General features: G+C 43.4%; 1 protein-coding gene across 2 annotated transcripts in view; it reads right to left on the bottom strand.

Annotated features, from left to right (window-relative positions):
- spop (speckle type BTB/POZ protein) overlaps positions 1 to 2,077 on the bottom strand; it is a 111,584-nt gene extending 109,507 nt beyond the window's left edge. For both annotated transcript variants that reach the window (XM_078424415.1, XM_078424417.1), the window contains exon 1: positions 1,925 to 2,077. The gene's annotated coding sequence lies outside the window, so the exon portion shown is untranslated. The remainder of the gene's footprint in view (positions 1 to 1,924) is intronic.
- Between the last annotated feature and the right edge of the window lie 24,208 nt (positions 2,078 to 26,285).

The raw sequence follows: 26,285 nt of genomic DNA, 5'->3' as shown, positions 1-26,285 counted from the left end.
CGATCATCACAATACCCAACTCACAATCTCAAAGCATTAACGATGAACGTCCTATTGTACACAATTTGCATTCAGAATTTTAGCCAAGGATAATACAAACTATACTTCAGCATTGAGACTTCTTCAAGAAATAGTGTTTCTTACAAAGTGGGAAGCAGGAAAGAAATCTCTACGTAGATTCTAAAAATAAAATTAATTTTACAGAAACTAAATACCAAGAATTATGCTACGTTTATTTATAACAATTAGAGGGATATATTAGCATGAATTCTTGTCTCAAGTCTTCTTAACAGATGATGCCTACAAGTTGCAAAGGCCTGAAATTCTCAACCTTAAGGGCAACGGAATTTTCTTGAATCAATGCTTGGAGTTACAAAATCAAACCCAAATATATTTTTTGTCTTCTGCAAAATAAATCTATACAACAAAAATCACCAGTGTATGTGTTTTAAAACGACAGGCCAGAACCTGGTTTGTACCATATCCTGCAGCTTGCTCCATCTTTTTTTCAAAGCTATTGTTAATCTATCCTTATGTGTGCTTTCTGTTGCTGCTTTAATTTCTTTTGCCTTCTCTCCTTAGCAAAAATGTTTGAATAATCACTTCCATAAAGAGTCCCAAGTAGGATTAGGATTAGTAATGAGTGCTGCTGCTTATACAGGGATATTCAGAGAGTGTGGGAAAGTAGTGGATGATCAGTCATGATTACAGTGAATGGCAGTGCTGGCTCAAAGGGCCAAATGGCCTACTCTTGCACCTATGTAGTGTCGATAGTGTTGAGGCCAAGGTTAGATCAGCCAATATCTTATTTAATGGCAGAAAAGGCTCAAAGGGCCAATTGGTCTAATCCTACTGCTTACGTTCTAATGTAAATCACACCAACACTGGAATTTTCAATATTCAAGATACATCAAAAGATTGAATAGTTTTCAAAAAACAGCAAGCAAGATGAATCTGGGGGTCAAACACCATACACATCCTTATTGAATGGCACAAACTGGAAGGGAAAATAACTTTATTACCAGAAACATAATTCCATCAAAATCCTCATTCTTACTTGGTCCACTACCATTGGTCTAGTGTCTTGTAATCAAAGAAGGAACAAAATATAATTATGATGGTTGTTGCTGACCAACAAGATTGCCTGGGAGTGATGTATAAAAGTGAACGTGAGCTAAGGGGAGATACAAGAAAGCATGCACTGCATTCAGGATCATCACTGATTAAGGAGGGACAACAACAACAAAAAAAGCCACTCACCAGCATTTCCTAATGAAAGGTAAAGAGTCAACACTGTATTCCAACAGTTGAAAGGAACTAGAATTGTGATGCCCTGCCTGGTGGCAGTTGCACTACTTTGGCCTGATCCACGGAGAACTGTTGTGACATCACAGAGTTACTGACCTCGGAGTCACAGGGCAGAATTCACTCACCACCTCCCCAGTTCTGGTCAATTCGGTGGCACAAAAAACACCCAGAACCAGCAAGGGCGAGAAAAATATGGTAACTTTTCATTTACCGCACAAAACTTTGCAGCAGCACCCTCCCTCCCTCCCCCTCCAAACATGCAACGGACATATAACGAACGCAGCTCTAAACGCTGACTTCCATTTTATGTTGAGGAGGTAAATAAAGAAGCCCCAAGAAGACCGTCACCTCTCTGAAGAGTGGGTGGCTGGAGGATTCCAGCGCGGTAGGGACTGCACACGGGCAGGGCCGGGCCGGCCTCGGCCTCCCGGGGCACGGCACGGCACGGGGAGGGGGCGAGGATGGGGAGGTGTGGCGGCAAAGCAGGGAAAGTTTAGTCAGCGCGGCGGTGAAGCAGGCTGTGTGAGGGGCCTGCAGCGGCCTGAGGCGGGGAGCGGGCTCCAGCTCACGGCCTCAGCCTCGGGCCCAGTTCATCCCCTTACCCCCACATACTCACTCATGAGGGCCGGGCCGGGCGCGCTGCTAGGCCGGCACTAGCCGCCCTTCCTTTCCTTTCCCCTGCCCGGGCTGCCGCTGCCGGTACCTGACGGGTTAACAACAAACACAGGCTCCCGTCCCGTCCCGTCCCGTCCCATCCGGGGCCCCGCGCTGCACGGCCGGAAGTGACGGCCCTCTCACGCGCGCATGCGTGGCGCCGCCATTGTGTCACATTGAAGGCGGGCGTCGCCATCTTTGATAAGGGCAATTACACGTTGAGACGGGGGTGGGGGGTGGGGGGAGAGATCATTAGTGACACAAAGTGTTGAAGCAACTCAACGGGACAGGCAGCATCTCTGGAGAGAAGGATTCTCCAATGGAATCCATCTCCACCATGTCATTCGCACTGCACCCAACGTTAAGACCTTCAAGACCAAGTTGGAAACAATCGATATCATATCATATCATATCATATATATACAGCCGGAAACAGGCCTTTTCGGCCATCCAAGTCCGTGCCGCCCAGCGATCCCCGCACATTAACACTATCCTACACCCACTAGGGACAATTTTTTTATTTTTTTTAACATTTACCCAGCCAATTAACCTACATATGAAGAAGTTGACCTTTAAGACCCACTTTAATTGTGACTTGGCACATGACTCTCCTAACGTGTGCAACCAGTGATGGTGATTATACGTCAAGATACAGATACAGAATAGGTGATGTTTCTGGTCGAGACCCTTCTTCAGACTGGTTAGGGATAAGCCAAGGGAAACGAGAGATATGGACGATGATGTGGAGAGATAAAGAACAATGAATGTCGTCCATTCCTTCTCTCCTGCTGACCTGCTGAGTTACTCCAGCATTTTGTGAATGAATGAAAGATATGCATAAAAAGTAACGATGATAAAGGAAACAGGCCATTGTTCGCTGTTTGTTGGGTGAAAACGAGAAGCTGGTGCGACTTGGGTGGGGGAGGGATAGAGAAAGAGGGAATGCAGGGGATCAAGGGTGTTTGTGTAGGAAGGAACTGCAGATGTTGTTTAAACCGAAGAAACCATCACCCATTCCTTCACTCAAGAGTGTTTAATTGTCACATTGTACCGGAGGGAAGCATTGCAAATTTTTTTTGCAGCACTAACGCAGGGCAGCAAACAATATTCATAGCTAACATAACAAACAAAAAAGTTCAATAAAAAGACACAATGTAGTGCAAAACAAACAAAGCACTAAGTCCCGACTGCAACCAATACCGTTCATAGTTTAGGTGGTGTTTGTCGTGTTCAAGAGCTTGATGGTTGTTGGGAAGAAGCATTTTCTGCATCTGGAGAGTTACTTCCCCATAGCAGGAATGACGCGAGAGCTTGGCCAGGGCTGGCGGAGGGTCCTCGATGTTAGCTCTCGTTTTGAGGTAGTGACTCCTGTAGATCCCTTTGATGGTGGGGTAGACACAAGAACTGCAGGTGCCAGTTTACAAAAAAAACACGCAAGTGCTGGGGAAACTCAAAGGGTCAGGCAGTACCTCTGAAGAACATGGACAGGACCCTTCTTCTGACTGATTACAGTGCAGGGGAGAGAGATGGGGCCAGGACAAAGCTTAGAAACAGAAAAATAGGTGCAGGAGTAGGCCATTCGGCCCTTTAAGCCAGCACCGCCATTCAATATGATCATGGCTGATCATCTAAAATCAGTACCCCTTGACTACTTTTTCCCCATATTCCTTGATTCCTTTAGCCCTAAGAGCTAAAATTCTCCAACTCTCTCTTGAAAACATCCAGTGAATTGGTCTCCACTGCCTTCTGTGGCAGAGAATTCTGCAGATTCACAACTCTGGGTGAAAAAAAATGTTCTCATCTCAGTCCTAAATTGTCGACCCCTTACTCTTAAAATGTTACCCCTGGTTCTGGACTCCCCCAACATCAGGAACATTTTTCCTGCATCTAGCCTGTCTAATCCTTTAAGAATGTTCTATGTTTCTATAAGATCCTCTCTCATCCATCTAAATTCCAGTGAGTACAAGCCCAGTCGACCCATTCTTTCATCATATGTCAGTCCTGCTATCCCAGGAATTCACCTGGTGAACCTATGCTGCACTCGGTCAATAGGAATAATGTCCTTCCTCAAATTAGGAGACCAAAATTCAACACAATACTCCAGGTGCGGTCTCACCAGGACCCTGTACTACTGCAGTAGGACCTCCTTGCTCCTAAACTCAAATCCTCTCGCAATGAAGGCCTACATGCCATTTGCTTTCTTCACTGCCTGCTGTACCTGCATGCTTACTTTCAGCGACTGATGTACAAGCACACCCAGGTCTCGTTGCACCTCCACTTTTCTTAATTTGACACCATTCAGATAATAATCTGCATTCCTATTCTTGCCACCAAAGTGGATAACCTCACATTTATCCACATTATACTGCATCTGCCCACTCACCCAACATATCCAAGTCACCCTGCAGCCTCATAGCATCCTCCTCGCAGCTCACACTGCCACCCACCTTTGTGTCATCTGCAAACTTGGAGATGTTACATTTAATTTCCTCATCTGAATCGTTAATATATATTGTAAATAACTGGGGTCCCAGCACCGAGCCTTGCGGCACCCCACTAGTCACTGCCTGCCATTCTAAAAAGGACCCATTAATTCCTACTCTTTGCTTCCTGCCTGCCAACCAGTTCTCTATCCATGTCAATACCCTACCTCAATACCATGTGCTCTAATTTTGCACACTAATCTCTTGTGTGGGACCCTGTCAAAGGCTTTTTGTAAGTTCAGATACATAACATCCACTGGCTCTCCCTTATCCATTCTACTTGTTACATCCTTAAAAATGTCCAAAAGATTAGTCAAGCACGATTTCCCCTTCATAAATCCATGCTGACTTTGACCGAACCTGTCACTGCTGTCCAAATGCGCTGCTATAACATCGTTAATAATCGACTCCAGCATCTTCCCCACTACCGATTTAAGGCTAACTGGTCTCTAATTCCCTGTTTTCTCTCTCCCCCCTTTCTTAAAAAATGGATTTACATTGGCTAGCCCTTAAAAAGTGGAGTTACATTGGTTACATTGGCAAATGATAGGTGCATATGGGTGAGAGGAGTTATAGAGTCATAGAGTCATAGAGTCCTACAGCACAGAAAGAGGCCCTTCGGCCCATCGTGTCCGCGCCGCCCGTTACCAAACACAGTCTAATTTTAATCCCATTTTCCCGCATTTGGACCGTAGCCCTGAATGTTGTAGCATTTCAAGTGCCCATCCAAATGCCTCTTAAACGTTGTGAGTGTTCCCGCCTCCACCACCACCCCAGGCAGTGAGTTCCAGACTCCAACCACCCTCTGGGTGAAAAAGTTCTTTCTCACATCCCCCCGAAACCTCCCTCCCCTTACCCTGTATCTATGTCCCCTCGTTGTTGAACCTTCCACCAGTGGAAGAAGTTCCCCGCCATCTACCTTATCTATGCCCCTCATGATCTTGTACACCTCGATCATGTCCCCTCTCAGCCTTCTCTGCTCCAGGGAAAACAACCCCAGTCTGCTCAGTCTCTCCTCATAGTTGATTGGTAGTGTTGGACAAAAGTCAGAGATGAGGAAAAAAGGCTTCAATAGAGGAAAGGAGTAAAACATGAAACCTGGGGGAGAGATATAGGTGGAAGGGGGCAGCGGGAATAGGGGTGGGATAATGGGAGAAATGAGTTTGCATCCACATGGGCCACAGGTAAGAGCCCTTTGTTCCCCCATCTGCCTATCAAATGCCCCCCCCCCCCCCACCTGAAAAAGGGTCCACCAGAACCTCACCTATCCTTATCCTCCAGAGATGCCAACTGAACTTTGATTCTTGATTAGTACGGTTGGCAGGGATTATGGGGAGAAGACAGAAGAATGGGGTTAGGAGGGAGAGATTGATCAGCCATGATTGAATGGCGTAGACTTGATGGGCCGAATGGCCTAATTCTGCTCCTATCACTTATGAACATATGACCCACTGAGTTAATCCAGCTCTTTGTGTCCTTTATGGATAAGGGCAACCTGAAAAGATGCAACTCAATGTGGAGTCAAGAATGTTTAATTGTCATATGTATCAAAGGGTAGAGGGACATGGTTGAATGCAGGCAGATAGGACTAGTGTAGGTGGAGCACACAGAAAATGCTTGAGTAACTCAACGGGTCAAAATGTGCAGGAAGGAACTGCAGATGCCAGTTTACACTGAAGATAGACGGAAGATAGATGGAGCATTCTAATTGGCACGGGAAATTTTGGCCAAAGGGCCTGTTTCCGTGCTGTGTGACTCTACCTGCAGCATTACAGGTCATACATTGCAAACACAATGCTCATTGATAATATATAATGAACAAAAATTCAACAAATGAATAACTGGTGCAAAAAAACTGACGTCCTTAGCACATCTATAAACAGTCCATAGTTCTTTATTGAGGTTAGTGTTGTGTAGTGTTTAATAGACTGATTGGAAGAACCTATTCTTGAACCCGGTTATCCCAGTTTATCCCATGGTAAGAGTGAAATGAGAGCATGGCCAAGGTGGCCTGGGTCTTTGACGATGCTGGCTGCCTTCTAGAAGTGTGATATACCTCATAAATATATTTATATAGAGGCATGGTTAACAACGGAGGTAATTTAGAACAGATTTAAGAATAGATTAAAAACCTGTTAATTATTCGGAAGGCAAAATATCTCAGATCCTGGAAGGCCGAAACAAAAACAGAAGTTGCTAAAAAAAAAATACACACAAGGTCAGCCAGCAATTTTGAAGGAGAGACATTTCAGGCAGTCGCCGAATAAAATACAAATGAAATGTGATCAACCTGAAGTGTTAATTCTGTTTCTCTCCCTGCAGAAACTGTCTGACCTACTCATTATTCCCTCCAAGTTCTGTACTTTACTCTTACTCATGGTACATTGATACATGCCCTCTTCCCCTCCTTTTTCAAGCCTGTTTTTGGTGGTTTTATTCGACATTTTGGGGCTTATTGTAAATCAGGCTGCATTGCTGTAGTCAAAAAGCTAAAAACAAACGAATACTGGGTCCTTGAAACATGAAATAAAATATAAATCACTGCAATCACATGGCAATTCAGGGAAACATCTGTACAAAGAAACAGAGTTAACAATTCAGAATCAAGACTTTTATTAGGGCTAGAAAGATGTCTATTCAGTTCCAGAGAGTGAATAAAATATATTTTTTTGTATTGTATGTAAACTGAATAAGTTCATAAGTTATAGGAGTAGAATTAGTCCATTTGGCCCATTGAGTCTACTCTGCCATTCAATCATGGCTGACCTATCTTACCCTCTCAAACCCATTCTCCTGCCTTCACCCCATAACCTCTGACACTGATACCTATTGGCCCTATAAATAATAAATGGAACAATTTCAGATAACGCAGCTTTCAGATTTACAAAGTGTGCTGGAGTAACTCAGCGGGTCAAGCAGCATTTCTGGGGAACGTGAATAGTGGATGTTTCAGGTTGAAACTCTTCTTCAGACTTGAGAAAGGGTTCAGACATCAGTCTGAAGAAGGGTTCTGAATCGAAACATGGCCTATCCGTCTTCTTCTGTGATGCTGCCCGATCCACTGTTACTCCAGCAAATTGTGTTTTTGCACAGAGAATGCTTTGTTCACTCCACCCCTCCCACTCTCTGCAATTTAATACACACTTGTTTTCTCACTATTCCAGTTCCCATGCAATGTCACTGACCTACAATGTTAACATTTTTCCCATAGACGCAGCCCGACCTGACCATGATTTTCTGTTTTAATGGTAGTTCATTGTATGTTCGAATTTGAAAGCTCCAGCTGGATTACTTAATCCCTCACAGTAAAGTTACATTGACAAACAATTAAAACAAATACAATTATAACCATTCTTTTGGAAGAAGCACAAAATTAATGCATTTGTAAACAGGCATCTGAATAAAAGTAGCTCATTTCACTTTTATATGGGCTCAAGCTCAGTCCAACAAATAAATTGGAGAAAGTCGGCTCTGATAGACTTAAGGAGAGATCAAGAACCAATTTGGATGGCAGGTGACAGATGCAAAAGACCTTATATTGGTGGGCTGTAATGGCCATCAAGAAGACTGATTTTTCTTAATAATTAGTGTCGAGCTGGTAGTCAACATTACAAATTTCCATTAACTGTCTGAAGAAGGGTCCCGACCTGAAATGTCACCTATCTGTTTCCTCCAGAGATGTTGCTTGACCCGCTGAGTTACTCCAACACTTTTTTTGTCTATTTTTGCCAGTTTCCAAGGATAATTGTACATATTCATTGAACAATAAAGCGTTCACTTTGCACAATAATAACACTGAAACTTACTTTTTGAAACTGATGACCATTTTGAAGGAGACATGATAAGAAATGCTAAATATTCAAATGTCATGGTATTTTGCATGTTTAGTTTAGTTTAGTTTAGCATGGAAACAGGCCCTTTCGCCCACCGAGTCCGCACCGACTAGCGATCCCCACGCATTGACACTATCCTACACACACTCGGGACAATTTTACATTTATACCAAGCCAATTAACCTACAAACCTGTACGTCTTTGTAGGAAACCAAAGATCTCAGAGCAAATCTATGCGGTCCGGGGAGAACGTGCAAACTCTGTACAAACAACACCCATAGTCGGGATCGAACCCAGGTCTCTGGCGCTGTAAGTGCTGTAAGGCAGCAATTCTACCGCTGTGCCACCATGGTAGAAAATCCAAGTCAAAATCCATTATGACAGAAACAAGATAGTTCAGGAAATTCCACTCTAAGATTCTCTTGTTGCATAAATTATCCTTTGTTGGCTCAGATATTTGATTAATTGATTGAAAGATACAGCATGAATACAGGCCCTTCACCTAACGAGTCCATGTTGACCAGCGATCACCCGTTCACACCATTATCCCACTTTCGCATCCACTCCTTGCACACAAGGAGCAATTTACAGAGGCCAATTATCCGACAAACCCACTCATCGTTGGGATGTAGACAGAAACCGAAGCACCCGGTGGAAACCCACATGGTCACAGGGAGAATGCACAAACTCCACACAGACAGCACTCGAGGTCACGATGGAACCCAGGTCTCTGGCGTCGTAAGGCAGCAGCTCCACTGTGCCACCCATTGGACCACATGGCCAACCTGACAATTGAATTTAAACCTCTGCTCTCTAAATTGGTGCAAAGAACTACTTAAAGTAACCCAGTGTCAAGTAAATAAAGTGAACAGGCCTTCACGTTATATTTGTCCAGCAGAATGTGCCTGCTATTGACATTGTACATCTATGCATGGAATCCACAAGTTACTGATGGAAAGGACAATGGTCCTGCCTAATGTCGATGGCTTCTCTAGGCAGAAAATGTCCATCCAAAATGTAGAGCTAAAATAGATAACAAAGAGTTTGGTTCCTACAAAAAACAATTAATCTGAAAGCAAATATACAGTAAAATTACAAATACATGCCAAATATATATTCAAATATATTGAAATATATCAGGGAAGTAACTGGTCTCCTATAGAAAATACTTGTCAGAAAACATGTTCTCAAGCTTAAAGTCCATACAAAGCCACAGTCAAATGGCACACTAGGTGGTACATGCCTTTGAAATTATATAGCAGTTAAATCTATGATATGATACAATAGAACTTTATTTATCCCAGGAGGGAAATTGATCTGCCAACAGTCATGAAAACACAAGATATATGAAATATGCAATTAAAGTGACGAGTGGAAAAGATTGGGGATATGCAAAGATTGGGGGGAGGGAGTCAGTCTACCACATGACAGAAGGGGGAGGAGTTGTTCAGTTTGATAGCCACCAGGAAGAAGGATCTCCTAAGGCGTTCTCTACTGTATCTTGGTAATCACTCTGGTAATCTCTAATCACTTTGAAAATTTGGATGAAAATTTCAGGTAAATGTGTATTAAGATGTTGCTATTAATTCTGTGCAAAACGGGTTGAATCCTTCCAAACACATCCACCTGCCAATACACTTTTAATATAGCAACTAGAAACATAAAAACATCAGAGGGTGGTGAATCTGTGGAATTCCTCGCCACAGTCTAGGCTGTGGAGGGCAAGTCAATGGATATTTTTAAGGCAAAGATAGATAGATTCTTGATTAGTACAGGTGCCAGGGGTTATGGGGAGAAGGCAAGAGAATGGGGTTAGGAGGGGGAAATAGATCAGCCATGATTGAATGGCAGAGTAGACCAAATGGGCCGAATGGTCTAATTTTGCCCCTATCACTTATGACATGACCTGTTTTGTGTTGCAGTCTTTGTTTGTGTGGGCAAGAGGAGCAACAGGATGGGTTGAGAGAGCACTTGAGTGGGTTGGGTCTGAAGTCAGAAGGGGGTTTCCACAGCCTCAGTAAATGGAGCAACATCACAGGATAAGGCATCAAAAACAGAGCATCTCCACAGATGTGGCATCAGGCATCTGGTGTGAGGATGAGCAGTCATGTAATTGTGTGGTGATGCGAGTGTGCATGTTGGAAGGAGACTGGGGTGGCCAGTCACAAAGCTGGGATGGGGTCCTATGTGGGCAGTTTGAAGATGAGATCGGCTCAGGGACCAGGGAATCAGGGGCAATTGAGAAACATGAGAAAGGCGTCAAGGATGCAGACACTGAGAAAGATAATTAAAAGCTGCCCTCTTTGCATTTCGATCGGTTTCCCAGATACCCTGCAAACAGATCTGATAGGCTTGGTGCTTTTCAACTAACATTGCCACTCCAGACCCTCAAGTGAATTTGTGTAATTAATGTCAAGACATCAGTCCCAAGTCATTGGACTTTACTGTGAACAGCTAGAGAACCCACAGCAAATACAGTGGAGTCTCGGGCAGCATGATGGCACAGCTGGTAGAGCCACTGCCTCTCAGCACCAGAGATCCGATTTCGATCCTGATCTCGGTTGCTGTGCTGTCCGTGAGGAGTTTGCACTTTCTTCCCGTGACTGCGTGGGTTTACCCTGGGTGCTCCGGTTTCCTCACACATCACAAAGGCATGCGGGTTTGTGGGTTAATTGGTCCTCTGTAAAATTGCCCCTCATGTGAAGGGAGTGGATGCGAAAGTGGGATAATATAGAACCAGCATGGTCAGCATGGACTCAGTGGGCCAAAGTGCCTGTTTCCATGGTGTAGCTCGAAACTAAACTAAACTTGTCACGTACACTATGCATTCACACGCAACACAACTTTCAGCAATTGCATTTTTAGATGAACTTCATTTATGTCGAACACAAAAACACTGTCCTCCAAAGAATAATATCTGAGCCATTACCTGTCAGAAAAGTTTTCAGTAAACCTATGCTGTATGTGTTTAAGGGAGTGTGTGTGTTTGATAAGGTGCGTCTAGTTATATTGTAATTGCTTTATTCAGCAGAGCTCAGGAATGGCTGCCAGGAATTAATACAAAGGATGATGTTAACAGGTTTAATTAGTACCTCAGATGGTCATTCTTAAACAGAGAGAGCTCAGGGAATGGTCAAAGGGTAATGATCATCAATCCTAAAAATTGTTTGGAATTACACAACCCAGAACACACAGTGTTTCATTGTTACGGGTCACGCTGTTTTATGAGCAGTTACTGTGCAGTGAATGAAGCCAGTGACACTGAACCCAAGAGAATATCTTGTACAGACCTGACACTTGTAACAAAGGGCTTCAGATAGCAAATCCTTCCAACAAATTCTAACTGCACAAAGTCGAAAAGAGAACTGATGCTACTGATACACAAGGCGGATGCAATGTAGGAAAATATTTGGCATTGCTTCAACATGCATTGGGCTGGAGACTATTGCATTGTTTCCAGAATGTAATGATATGTTTAGAAGTGAAAAGACAACAAAATGAGTACCCTAGATAGACATACCCTTGATTACCTTTGGGGAAGCTACTCTGAATATCGTACTGAAACTTGTATTGATAGTATAGTGAAGAGATAAAGCCTGGAGGTTGTTGCCAATCTATTCCAGTCCTGTTTTTACCCCTGCTCATACATTGCACCCTGCTTGCCAACTAATGCAGAGGTAAAATACCATTACACGCATTTACGGTAGTGCGGGCACTATTTGAATGTTTGGAGGCAGCGGTGTCACAGATTTAAAGGCAGCCTCTTTAAACCTTCATCTATATACTAAAACTCTCGTTTGTTTGTTTGTTTGTTCCTGAACTACAGCCAAAACGGTACACGACAGCACGACAATTTTAGGCCCATCTTACTGACTGCCATCCCTTTGGTGCTAATGGAAGAAGTTTCATTGAAATCGGTGTTATATTTTAAAAGTTATTCACATTTTAAAGTTTAAATCTATCTCCTAGGGAGGGAGGGGGGTGTAGGGAGGGGGGGGAGGAAGTGAGGAAAAGGGGGGTTGAGGGGGATGGAGTGGGGGGAGGGGAAGGGGGAGGGGAAGGGGGAGGGGAAGTGGGGGAGGGGGAGAGGAGGGGGAGGGGGAGGGAGAGGGGGAGGGGGAGGGGAGGGGGAGGGGGGTAGGAGAGGATGCTGCACCAATGCAGGAGAGGTTTGGGCCCGACAGGTCCACTTGGTCTAGTGTGAAATAAATCTGAATTCCCAATGTAGACCTTGCACTTTCTGTACAAAATAAACCAGTATTCAACTAGGTAAGTTTGTTCAATGCATGAAGTAGATAGGACATCCTGTGATGTCATTGTACAATGTTTTTGTCCAAGCCCTGTCCTGTCATTCAATCATTGCTGAGTGTGAGCTCCATTTCTCTACCTTCAATCCATGTTCATTGATATCTTTAACTAAGGAGAATTCAGGGATGCAAAGGCAAAACACTGCAAAAAAATCTGAATGGTAATCCAGCAACTTAAATAAAGTTAAACAGTTTATATGGCATATTACAGAAACAAGAAACTACAGATGCTGATTTACAAAAAAGGACATAAAGTGCTGGGGTGACTCAGTGGGACAGGGAGCATTTCTGGGGAACATGGATAGGTGAAGTATTGGGTCGGGTCTGAAGAAGGGTCCTGACCTGAAACATAACCTATCCATGCTCTCCAGAGATGGCCCACTGAATTACTCCAGTACTTTGTGTCTTATATGTTAATATTGTTGTCTATTAATTTGAAGAAAGGAGTCACATTTGGAATTCTTAAGTAGTCATGTGATGCACTCCTCTTTCCATCAAATGTAGAATGCTAAAGGTATCAACGCTCTTCCCAGGCATGGTGGTGCAGCAGTGGAACGCCTTACAGCGCCAGAGTCCCGGGTTCGGTCCTGACTTTGGTTGCTGTCTGTACGGAGTTTGTACGTTCTGCCTGTGACCACGTGGGTTTTCCCCGGGTGCTCTGGTTTCCTCCCACACTCCAAAGACGTACAGGTTTGTAGGTTCATTTCTTCGGTAAAATTGTAAAGTGTCCCTAGTGCGTAGGATAGTGTTAGTATATGGGGTGATTGCAAGTCGGTGCGGACTCATTGGGCCATACGGCCCGTTTCCACATTGTATCTCTAAAGTTTAAAGAATAAAGTCTATTATAACAGCAGGTTAACTCTTGCTTACATTACCCAAGCGCCACATTCAGCTTTACTGATGCTGTGTCCGTTTATTCCTTCCAAATAGTGTGGCAGATAATTAGCACAAACAAAAACACTTTTACTATGGGAACAGTGAGATTTAATTTAAATAAATTGACTTCTTATTTGTAATGGAAAGATTTGTTGCACTCTTCTTTGGTCCATCTGATGATTCCAGAAATGATACAATGGGTATGATTTTGTTTGTACCAGAGAATTCGAGTTCAATGGAGCTGTTCCATAACATGAGGTGGAGGAATATTTGCTTTCGATCAGTTCGGTGACATTGCATGGAATGTGGCAATTACTGCTGTAGGAGGCTTGAAATGTCAGGAGGACACATCGATTTTAATGTTATGCTGACAGGTGGACAGGACAATTTTAAAACAACAGACGCAGTTAGCAATTGGGAGTCAAACAACTCTCAAATGAAAATAAAATGGAGTCACTTACTCTGAAACTCAGTACGTGCCCCATTTCATGCAATGTGTAGGAAGGAAGATAAACCGAAGATAGACACATAAAAGTACAAAATCCTCCTCATAACCTACAAAGCCCTCCATAACCTGGCCCCATCCTACCTGACCGACCTCCTCCACAGGCACACTCCCACCTGCACCCTCCGCTCTGCCGCTGCCAATCTCCTATCCCCCCACATCCGGACCAAACTCAGATCCTGGGGGGACAGGGCTGTCTCCATCGCTGCTCCCACCCTATGGAACTCACTACCCCAAACCGTTAGAGACTCCTCCACACTCACCACATTCAAAACATCGCTGAAGTCTCACCTGTTCAGTACTGCCTTCAACCACTGAAGGTCACCTCACCTTCTGTCTCCTTTCTCTGTTCATTTATTTATTTACTTATTTATCTATTTATTCATTTCCCTATGTTCTCAAAATCTCTGTAAAGCGTCTTTGAGTATATGAAAAGCGCTATATAAATAAAATGCATTATTATTATTATTATTATAAAGCTGGAGTAACTCAGCGGCACAGGCAGCATCTCTGGAGAGAAAGAATGGATGACGTTTCGGGTCGTCTGAAGAGGGGTCTCGACCCAGCTTTTTGTGTCTATACTCTGAAACTCAAATGGCTAAGCCTCACCAGGAACACTTTTGCTGAACTTTGCAGACATTTTTATTGCTTTTTTGCTTTAATACCTTGTCAATAAATAAAGAATAGAATTACTTTTCAAAGTTGTTTGTGGAATATATTTAAATATTGTCCTTTGTAACTCTAAGAGGCGTTGCTGCTCAGACAGATGGGATGAAGCTATTCACTCTTCAGCAGCTGGTCTGTCCTTATTGAGTTCAATACTGATAGTTTCTATCCAGTTCCCAAAAGACAAGATTATGCAGTGGAAGAAAAACAACCATAAATTTGGCACAGATTAGGAATTTAACATATGCATTTTGGCCGGCACTTGTACGAATTTGTATATGTGGTGCCAATAAACCTGGCCAAGTGTGACTCTACACGCTAGCCATGGAACAGCAACATGATTAACAAGCTGGAGAATAAGGCATGTTGATGCACACAACACTCAAATACAGATGCTTGTCCTTTATGTTTCACTCATTTAGACTGTATCACTCAGCTTTATGAACAGATAGAATAGTCGATAATGTGCCACAGTGGACTACTCGGGGAAAAGGATGCAACGCACACTTCAAAGTGAAGTATAATGTCAGGATCTCCATCAGAGACTGGTTGCAATGTGTGCAATGAAGGCACACCCTATCTGGGCAATGATAATGTTGTCAGGAAACAGAAAGTAAAAAGCCGTTTAACCAACAATATAACTCACCCCTCTGGGCACATTATAAATCACTGTGCTAATCTTTACAAAAATGTTCAAACACTGAGTTCTAAAATAAAAAGGTCACAAAGTGCTAGAATAACTCAGAGAGTCAAGCAGCATCTCTGGAGAACGTGGACAGGTGATGTTTAGGGTCGGGATCCTTCTTCAGACTGATCCCAACCGGAAACGCCACCTGTCCACGTCTTTGTCTGTTTTGTTAAACCAGGATCTGCAGATCCTTGTAGCTTTGTGTTCTAGAGCAGGAGACTTGATGAGCATCACGCCTGTAGTTATGCCTCAGGATATTTGGGTTGAGCATTTAAACCATGTAAGGGACGGAAAGACAATTTGATTTTGCTCAGAGCAAACCATGAACCTGTTCAACTTTTTTTTTAAATAGGTAAAACTTTTACTTTGTTTCAATGGAATTACAGCCCTTTGAGTGCTTTAAGCATGTAATTTTGTACCTACCTTTTGTACCTATTTGCATACATGTATATCATGTGAAAATCCACATTTATATTATAGATATGGAAACATACTGTACCTGTCCTTAACCCGCTCAATATGATTGGGAAGCCTGTTCCCTTGCTATGTAAACACCTGGTTAAGGGATAAATGTTGGTTAGGATACCAGAAAGAATTGCTGTCACTGTGCCTTGCACTTTGCCTGACCCCCATGGGAATGTAGTTCCGTTTAATTTAGCTTAGTTTATTATGGTCACGCGTACAGTAAAAAGATTTTGTTTGCGTGCCATCCAATCAAAGATCATCCATGTGTAAAATCAAGCCTTCCACAAGGCACAGCTCAAGGATAAAGGCTACAACATTTAGTGCAAAGATAGGGGTGGCACGGTGGTGCAAGGGACTGAGCCAGAGACCAGAGTTCGATCCTGACTACAGGTGCTATCCGTATGGTGTTTGTACATTCTCCCGGTAACCGCATGGGTTTTCTCCAGGCAATCCGGTTTCCTCCCACACTCCAAAGACGTACAGCTTTGTAGCTTGTTTAGCATCGGTAAAATTGTAAATTCTCCCTAGTCTGTGTAGTATAGTGTTAGTGTACGGAGATCGCTGGTCGACACGGACTCGGTGGGCCGAAGGGCCTGTTTCTGCACTGTATCTCTAAATAAACTAAATATACTGTATATGTGACCGATTATAAAACTTGTACAGTATTGAGGGCACTTAGCAAAAACTGCTGGCAAGCAAGATGAGAACAGCAGGAATCACACTTTGACTGAAGGTAAACTTGACCTGTATTAACAGTTTGGAGGTTTACACAGTAACCTACTACTGGCCATTGTTGGGAATCGCCCATCGCCACTGGAAGTTTATTATATTTCCTAGACAACCATGTTGTCAGGTCAAGTACATGTCATTCCTGAACCAGAAAAAAAAGAGAAATATGTGCACAGCTTGAGGGGAAACTGAACAGAAAGTAATGCACACACATGGAGAACATCAAGAGGAACTGGGTAAACAGTGCAGTCAGGGACAGATGATAGTTCAAGATGAAAACCGCATGGACAAATAAAATCAAAATTCAACAAACTCGTTGAGCCATAAAAAATAATTAATAGCATCAGCAAACACAGAAAAAGGCCACCATACAAACAAAAACAGGAATCTTGAAGTGGCGGAGGTGCTGAGGGAACAGAATTCCTGGTACAGACACAGCAAAAATATGGCAAAGGAAATATTTAAAGGAGCACTGTCATTATTTTAAGATCTTGAATGCTCAGAGAAAATTTTAGTCGGATCATAGAAACATGGAAACATAGGAAAAAGCAGGAGTAGGCGATTCGACTTTTCGAGCCAGCACCGCCATTCAATATGATCATGGTAGATCATCCACAATCAGTATCTCGTTCCTGCTTTCTCCCCATATCCATTGATTCCGTTAGCCCTAAGAGCTATATTCAACTCTCTCTTGAACACATTCAGTGAATTGGCCTCCACTGCCTTCTGTGGCAGTGAATTCCACAGATTCACAACTCTCTGGGTGAAAAGGTTTTTCCCCATCTCAGTCGTAAATGGCCTACCCCTTTTTTTTAAATCTGTGACCCCCGGTTCTGGACTCCCCCAACATCGGGAACATTTTTCCTGCATCTAGCCTGTCCAATCCCTTAATAATTTTATATGTTTCTATAAGATCCCCTCTCATCCTTCTAAATTCCAATTAATATAAGCCGAGTCGATCCATTATCAGTCAATCAAATATGAATGTCACAAAAAGGTTTGGCAATAATAAGATGAATCTGACACGCTTTGCTGAAAAAATATTCATAATTACATCAATCTACTACCTTCCTAGTTGTTATCACATTTAATTGTTATCACATTATAGCAAAATTGTAAATATACTTTTTGACGGAGTTTAGAAGGATGAGGGGCGGATCTCATTGAAACTTACTGAATGATGAAAGGCCCGGATAGAGTGGATACGGAGAGGATGTTTCCACTAGTGGGAGTGTCTAGGACCAGAGGGCACACCCTCAGAATAAAAGGATGTACCATTAGAAAGGAGAAGAGGAAGTTGTGACTGGGACTATCCCAACGTTTAAGAAACAGTTAGACAGGTACATGGACAGAACAGGTTTGGAGGGATATGGACCAAGCGCAGGCAGGTGGGGCTAGTGTAGATGGGACATGTTGGCTGGTGTGGGCAAGTTGGGCCGAAGGGCCTGTTTCCACACCATACTACCCTATGAGTCTCTATGACTCTAGGAGGAATTTCTTTAGTCAGAGAGTGATATATCTGTGAAATTAATTGCCACAGACACCTGTGGAGCCCAAGTCATTGGGTATTTTTAAACCAGAGATTGACAGGTTCTTGATTAGTAAGGGTGTCAAATATTACAAGCAGAAGACAGGAGAATGGGGTTACAAGGAAAAAATCGACCAGTCATGATTGAATGGCAGAGTAGACTCGATGGGCCAAATGGCCTAATTCTTCTCCTATCACCTATGAACAGAACAATTTATGGCAAGTAAGGCAAATTCACCAGGAACATAGTTATTCAAAAATGATTAATGGTGGCAGGCTTCAAATTAAGACTTAAACTTGGAGATAATGTTGAACAGTTTATAATTACAAATTAAGAAAAAAAATCCAGTTTTCTGCCTCTGTGAGTCTGTTTTAAGAGTAAGCTGGGTTGTTGTGGAAGAGATTATCATTTATGGTTGGTCCTATTTGTTTCAATAACAGTCAGTGTATAAGTGGTTTTATGCAGTTGTTAGAGGGGGGACTCCAGATGCAAGAGTTCACTACCGTTCAAGGGTTCAAAGGGTATTTTATTGTCACGTGTACCAGTTAAGCTAGAGTGAAACTCGATTTACCACAGCCATACTAGAAAAAGCAACAAGACACACAACTACATCAAAGTTAACATAAACATCCACCACAGCGGATTCCCCACATTCCTCACTGTGATGGAAGGCAATAAAGTCTCATCTTCTTCACTCTTTATTCTCCTGCGGTCGGGGCAGTCGAACCATCTGCAGTCAGGGCGATCGAAGCTCCCACAGTTGGCGATCGAAGCTCCCGCGTTCGGGGCGGTCGAAGCTCCCGTGATTGGGGCGGTCGAAGCTCCCGCGATCAGGGCGGTCAAAGCTCTTGCGGTTGGAGCACCCAAAGTCAATCCCCAGCAAGAGGCCGCCAGCTCCTCAATGTTAGGCCACAGTGCAGACGGAGATACCATACGGAAAAAAATTGCATCTCCGTCGAGGTAAGAGATTAAAAAAAAGTTTGCCCCAACCCTCCCTGCCCCCACCCCCCACATGAAACAAAGCTAAAGAACACTACTTTAACACATACTAAAAAACAACAAAGAAGTAAAGGACGAGACAGACTGTTGGCGAGGCAGCCATTGCGGTGCCACCCGGTGGTCAGTTGGAGAACTGAGTACTGGCATAGGGGAGGCATAGGGCAGCACAGTGGTGCAGCGGTAGAGTTGCTGCCTTATAGCACCGGAGACCCGGGTTCGATCCTGGCTATGGGTGCTGTTTTACAGAGTTTGTATGTTGTCTTTGTGACTGCGTGGGTTTCCTTCGGGTGTTGCCGTTTCTTCCCACTTTCCAAAGGCATGCAGGTTTGTAGACTAATTGGCTTCTGTAAATTGTAAATTGTTCCTAGTGTTGGATAGTGGTAGTGTATGGGTGGTCGCTGGTTGGTGAGGACTCGGTGGGCTAAAGGACCTGTTTCCTCGCTGTATCTCTAAAGTCTAGAGTGATTACTGATAAATAATGCAATTAGCAAAAGTTAACTGAGAAACACTAGAATGCTGGGACAGGGTAATTTAGGACACAACCAAAAGGAAATTGAATACAAGTTAAGTCAAGATACAGCAGTTAGGTGACTCTTTACATTTTAAAAACGTATGGATTGACATAACACAGAAGTAATTCAGCAAGTTGGAGAGAACAACAGCTGAGATCCTGGGAAAAACTAAGACCCTGAGAAAATTCAAGTTAGTTCTATTTGTTTTAAAGTAGTTATGGAGAAGGTAGCAAGGTGATTTTGGAAGCATTAAGCAGGAACTTGCAGAGGCCGATTGTGCGAGTTTGTTTGCAGGTAAAGGGACAGCTGGCAAGTGGGAGGCTTTCACAAGTGAGATAGCAAGAGTACAGGGGCAGTACGTTCCTGTTAGGGTGGAGGGTGATGCTGGCAAGACTGGAGAATGCTGGCTGATGAGATATGTTTGGTCTCTGGTCAGGAAAAAGGAAGCATTTAGGCGGTGGAGATCAAGCAGGACAACATAAAGGCCACAGAAAATAGAGCTGGCTGGCAAGGTGAAGGAAAATCCCTAGAGATTCTACAGGCATATTAAAAGGGTGGCGAGGGAAAGGATAGGCCCCGTTAATGATCAGCATGCCTGTCTTGCTGTAGACCTACAAAAGATGGTGAACATTTCTCATCTGTTTTTACTGAGACATTGGAATTATGAAGTATCAGATCAGATCCGAATTACCAACAAAGAGGTTGCGCTTTCCCCTGCAACCGCACGAGCGAGATGCAACACCTGTCCCTTTACCTCCCCCATCAACTCCATCCAAGGACCCAAACAGTCTTTCCAGGTGAGACAGAGGTTCACCTGCACCTCCTCCAACCTCATCTATTGCATCCGCTGCTCCAGATGTCAACTTATTTACATCGGCGAAACCAAACGCAGGCTCGGCGATCGCTTCGCTCAACACCTGCGCTCGGTTCGCGTTGTCCAATCTGATCTCCCGGTGGCCGAGCACTTCAACTCCTCCTTCCATTCCCAGTCTGACCTTTCTGTCATGGGCCTCCTCCAGTGCCATAGTGAGGCCCACCGCAAATTGGAGGAACAGCACCTCATATTTCGCCTGGGCAGCTTGCAGCCCAGTGGTATGAACATCGACTTCTCCAACTTTAGATAGTTCCTCTGTCCCTCTCTTCCCCTCCCCCTTCCCAGTTCTCCCTCTATCTTCCTGTCTCCACCTATATCCTTCCTTAGTCCCGCCCCCCTGACATCAGACTGAAGAAGGGTCTCGACCCGAAACGTCACCCATTCCTTCTCTCCTGAGATGCTGCCTGACCTGCTGAGTTACTCCAGCATTTTGTGAACAAAGAGGTAATGGTGGTTTTAAGGTGCACAAAGGTGGATAAATCTCCAGGGCCCGACCAAGTCCATCTTCGGACCTTGTGGAAAGCTAGGGAGCAAATTACGGATGCTTTTGCAGAGGTATTTGCATCATCTTTAGCCACAGGTGAGCTTCCTGAGGAGTGGAGGGTTCGAATGAATGAATGAATGAATGAATACTTTATTGTCGCATGTGACAGGTCACAGTGAAATTCTTTGCTTGCGTACCCAAGGTAGCCGCATAAAGACTAGCCACATAAAGGGTGCTGACAAAGTTACAAAGTAATGTTTTACCGTTATTTTAGAAGGGCAGCTAGGACAAGCCAGAGAACTGCAGGCCAGTGAAGCCAGAGGGTCAGTGATGGGGAAGTTATTGGAGGGGATTCCTCGAGACAGTATCTACCAGCATAGAGATAGTCAGCATGGCTTTGTGTGTGAGAAATTGTGTGTCACAAATCTGATTGAGATTTTTGAAGAGGTCACCAAGTGAAGCAAGGCAGTGGATCAAGTCGAAATGGATATTGGCAGGGCCTTTGATCATGTCCTGCATGGTAGGGTAGTCTGGTAGGTTAGATTGCATGGGATCCAAGGTGAGCTTACCAATTGGATTCAAAGTGGCTTGAAGATGGGAGCCAAAGGATATTTGTGGAGGGTTGCTCTTCTAATTGGACGCTGTGACCAGCAGACTGTTGCAAGGATTGGTGCTGGGTCCCTTATTGTTTGTTATCTGCATTAAGGATTTGATGACAATGCATTTAATGTTGTTAGTAAATTTGCAGGTGACACCACAATAATGGACAGAGAGGAATGTCTAAGTTGTAGCAGGATCTAGATTGGTTGGGAAGGCAGACAAAGAATGGTAAATAGAATTTAACTCTGACAAGCTTAAGATGTTGGACTTTGAAATGTCCAACTAGGGCAGGACTTACCAGGTAAATGGTAGCGTCCTGGAGAGTGTGGCAGAACAGAGAGATCTGGGAGTACAGGTGCATGGTTCACTGAAAGTGGCAAGCCAAGTGGACAGTGCGGTAAAGAAGGCGTTTGGCATGCTTGCCTTTGTTGGGATGGGTATGGAGTATAAAAGATGGGATCTCATGATACAGTTGCACATGTCGTTGGTGAGATCACACTTGGAATAATGTGTACAGTTCAGCTCACCCTCTATAGGAAGGATGTCTTTAAGTTGGAAAGGATTCAGGAGAGATTCACCGGATGATCTGTGCAGGAGCTTGATCGCCCCGACGCGAGGGCCCGACCGGCAACTACGTGAGTCAAGATCGTCACGTCAACGGAAGGCTCGAGGCCCCCGACCGTGGGAAAACAAAGAAGGGAAGAGATTGGATTTTTCTTTTGCCTTCCATCACAGTGAGGAATGTGGAATCCGCTGTGCTGGATGTCTATGTTAAATTTTATTTTATGTGGCTGTGTGTCTTGTTGCTTTTTACTTAGTAAGGCTGTATGGTAACTCAAATTTCACTGTACCTTAATTGGTACATGTGACAATAAATTGAATCTTGAATCTTGAATCTTGAATCATGGAATAATTCACCAAGAACATAGGAATTTAAATATTCTCCAATAAATGAAATTATAGTTAATCACTAGGAAGTGTCTACTGTGTAGCTTGTAGAGCTGCTGCCTTACTGTGTCAGAATCCCGAGTTCGATCCTAACCTCAGGTGCTGTCTGTGTGGAGTTTGCACATTCTCCCTGTGACCGCGTGGATTTCCTTCCACATCCCAAAGACGTGCAGGATTTGCAGGATAATTGCCTGTGCACATTTTTCCCTAATGTACAGGGAGTGGATGAGAAAGTGGGATAAGATAGAGCTAGTGCAAACAGGTGAACGACGGTCGGCATAGATTTGGTGGGCCGAAGGGCCTGTTTCCATGCTGTATCTCTAAACTAAACTAAACTAAACTAAATTAAGAATTATGATTCAGTGTCACTGATATAGAGACAATTAAGCTCAAAATTCACATCTTAGTGATTTGAAAGATCTAACATTTTGAATATGCCCACAAAATATTTCATGTGAAAGTAATAAGCCTGGAAGGAGTGGTGTGATTAGCTAAGATTATTGTTCCATGATTTTAATCATTTATGCCTTTGTTATAATATCCACCCTCCAAAGTCAGAAAAACTATATTTCAGTGGAAATAGATGACAGTTCCTTTGAAGAGGCGAAAAAACCCCACAGAAGTATAAAGTATACGATTAATGATGTGTAAAATGATAGTACTATTAATGCTGCAATATTTATAAACGTGCATATGCTAGTTGCATTTCAGCTTGTAATATCTGTGCCCCAGATGTTGGGAGTCTGTCTGTCTATTCGCTTTCCAAAGTGATTTTCAGTTTAACAGTCAGGAATTCAGTAAATTATATCTGATAACATAAAATCATGCAGGACTTAATGATTTGATTATAGACTTTCAAAGGGAATATTTACTTTGGCAAGAATTAAAAATATAATACGACAACCATCAGCCTACATTCACACAAGGAGATACACAAGCCGGCCGATGCTGAAATCCTCAGCAAAAACAAACTGCTGGAGGAACTTAGCAGGTCAGGCAGCAACGTTTGGTGGAGACCTTCTCCTAGCTAACAATGATCTATTCCACATTCTGCCTCCCCTTTGATGTCTCATTTTCACACCTTACACTTCCTTATCTCTGTGTCGTCCTCTCCCCTGACTCTCAGTCTGAAGAAGGGTCTCGACCCGAAGCATCACCCGTTCCTTTTATCCAGCGATGCTGCCTGTCCCGCTGAGTTACTCCGGCATTTTGTGTCTAACTTCAGACATTGGACAGTCTGAAGAAGGGTCCCGACCCAAAACATCAAATGTCCGTTTCCTTCCACAGATGCTGCCTGACCCAGTGAGATCCTCCAGCAGTTTGTTTCTTTACTACTTTCACACAAACTGTGATAAAAAATAAGGAAATTCCGCGTCACTTTGTAATGGCACCTACAGTCTGTTCTGTTTCAAAGAGTGTCATGTTATTTTCAAACATCCAATTGGAAGATAATGGCAAGGAGTTTTTTTTTCGTTGAGTTCAGCATCAAGAAAACAAATACAACTTGGTGTTATGGTGTTGCCGTGTTAATTGATTTACTGCCGCAAGGCAATTGAATATACATGGCTCTCTGGTGAGGCAGTACAGTGTGCTGGAACTGACTGTAACAGGGAAGAGTGTAACAGTGACTGTAACAGGCCATCATCCAAATGAACCTCCCTTGCATTGACTCACCTATACTTCACGCTGCCTTGGCAAGGCCACCAACTTAATTAAGGACCGGTCTCACCCCGGTCACACCTTCTTTCCCCTCTCCCATCAGGCAAGAGATACCAAAGTACCTCCAGATTCAGGGTCAGTTTCTTCCCAGCTGTTATCAGGCAACTGAACCGTCCTTTGATCAGCTAGAGTGTGGTCCTGACCTCCCATCTATTTCATTGGAGATCTTTGAACTATTTTTAATCGGACTTTATTTAGTTTAGTTTAGAGATACAGCGTGGAAACATGCCCTATGGCCCATCGAGTCCACACTGACCAACGATCAACCATCGTTGTTGATCCTATAGTTCTATCCTATACACTAGGGACAATTTACAGAAGCTAATTAACCTACAAATCTGTACGTCTTTGGAGTGTGAGAGGAAACTGGTTTACCTGGAGAAAACCCATGCAGTCACAGGGAGAACGTACAAACTCCGTACAGACAGCACCTGTAGTCAGGATCAAACCCGGGTCTCTGGTGCTGGGAGGCAGCAACTCTACCGCTGACTATCACTTAATTTTCCTTCTCGTTCCTCATATTCCTTTAATCTTGACTTCCTATGTGGTCCAATATCAAGAAGCTGTTTACAAGCTCTATTGAATTTATCTCCACTGAAATTAGCAATCCTACTAAAAAAAAAAACACTTGATAATTGGTGTGGGAAATTGAAAAATCTTTTAGTGTTGAGGTGTTTTTTTCAAGCTCTGAGATCAAGTTTAGTGCAATTGATTTATGTTTGATGTCATTGGCATATTGGGGCTTTTTTTCCTATTGTGTGTTCCGTTGATCCTAATTCATGCTGAGGTCACACCTACAATTTGACCCGTGAAATTAGAAATGAAAGGAAACCGTTCCTGGAAATGGGATAAACAGGATCTGGAGAACTGGAGGAGACAGAGAATGAGACTTGGACTGAAACATAAAAATATTGCTTCGCTTTGGTCGATGCAGTGAAGGGAGAAATGTTTTTGTGGGAAGAATTGTTCTGTTCCAGAAGGCCAAAAAAATGTGTTCTCAAGTTCCAAAATTAAATAAGCAAGCTTAGTGCAAAAGCATTGGTTGCTTTCCAGAAAAACTGAAATAAAATCCCACTTTCATCTACATGTGTTAAAAGAGGCCCCTATAGAAACATAGAAACATAGAAAATAGATGCAGGAGGAGGCCATTTGGCCCTTCAAGCCAGCACCGCCATTCATAGTCATCATGGCCGATCACCAACAATCAGTAACCTGTGCCTGCCTTCTCCCCATATCCCTTGATTCCGCTAGCCCCTAGAGCTCTATCTAACTCTTTTTAAAATTCATCCAGTGAGTTGGCCTCCACTGCCTTCTGTGGCAGAGAATTCCACAAATTCACAACTCTCTGGGTGAAAACGTTTTTTTCTCACCTCAATTTTAAATGGCCTCCCCTTTATTCTTAGACTGTGGCCCCTGGTTCTGGACTCCCCCAACATTGGGAACATTTTTCCTATGTTGGTCTGCACACAAGTTCATTAGATAATTATGGTCGAGGAATGTCTTCTTATTTCATCTACCCACTTTGTTCTTAATACTGCCCTGAAGCGTTAATGTGGGGCAGGTGGATGGTGGAGATCCAGTGATAACATGCCCACCTGCCCCTTAATAATCATTAAACACATGAAGTACATCTGTCGATCCTTCCTATGTACATTACTTATCAATTTGAAATGCACCCCTGTGCCTATCCAACCAGCTCATAAAAGCTTCCATTAATTGCCATGATAATCTGTACCACATGTTTGAAACTGCTGAAATGTATTAACCTGACTTTGTGTCCTGGTATAAATTTAATAGGAGTACATAATATGGGAATGCTTTCATCTCTTTAATTCCCTTGTATAGCCTCTGTGAGATTCAATTTCCTGGATAAACAGCAGGTATTACTAGCCCGCATAATTCCAATCAGTGCCATTAACAATCAGCCGAGTAAACCTTTATCTGCCAGAGGATAAATATCTTGTTGCTCGCTGACCAGAACAAAACACAAAATTCAAGCTGGATACTCACCAGCTCACTTCCAGACAGAATCAAACACCACCTCTAGCAGCATAAGGTCATAAAGTCATAAGGAATTGGAGCAGAATTAGGCCATTCGGCCCATCA

Source organism: Rhinoraja longicauda, chromosome 29, assembly GCF_053455715.1.
Source record: "Rhinoraja longicauda isolate Sanriku21f chromosome 29, sRhiLon1.1, whole genome shotgun sequence".
Classification (NCBI taxonomy): Eukaryota; Metazoa; Chordata; class Chondrichthyes; order Rajiformes; family Arhynchobatidae; genus Rhinoraja; species Rhinoraja longicauda.
The sequence above is the reverse complement of the archived record's forward strand: the minus strand, read 5'-3'. Positions and strand labels throughout refer to the sequence as shown.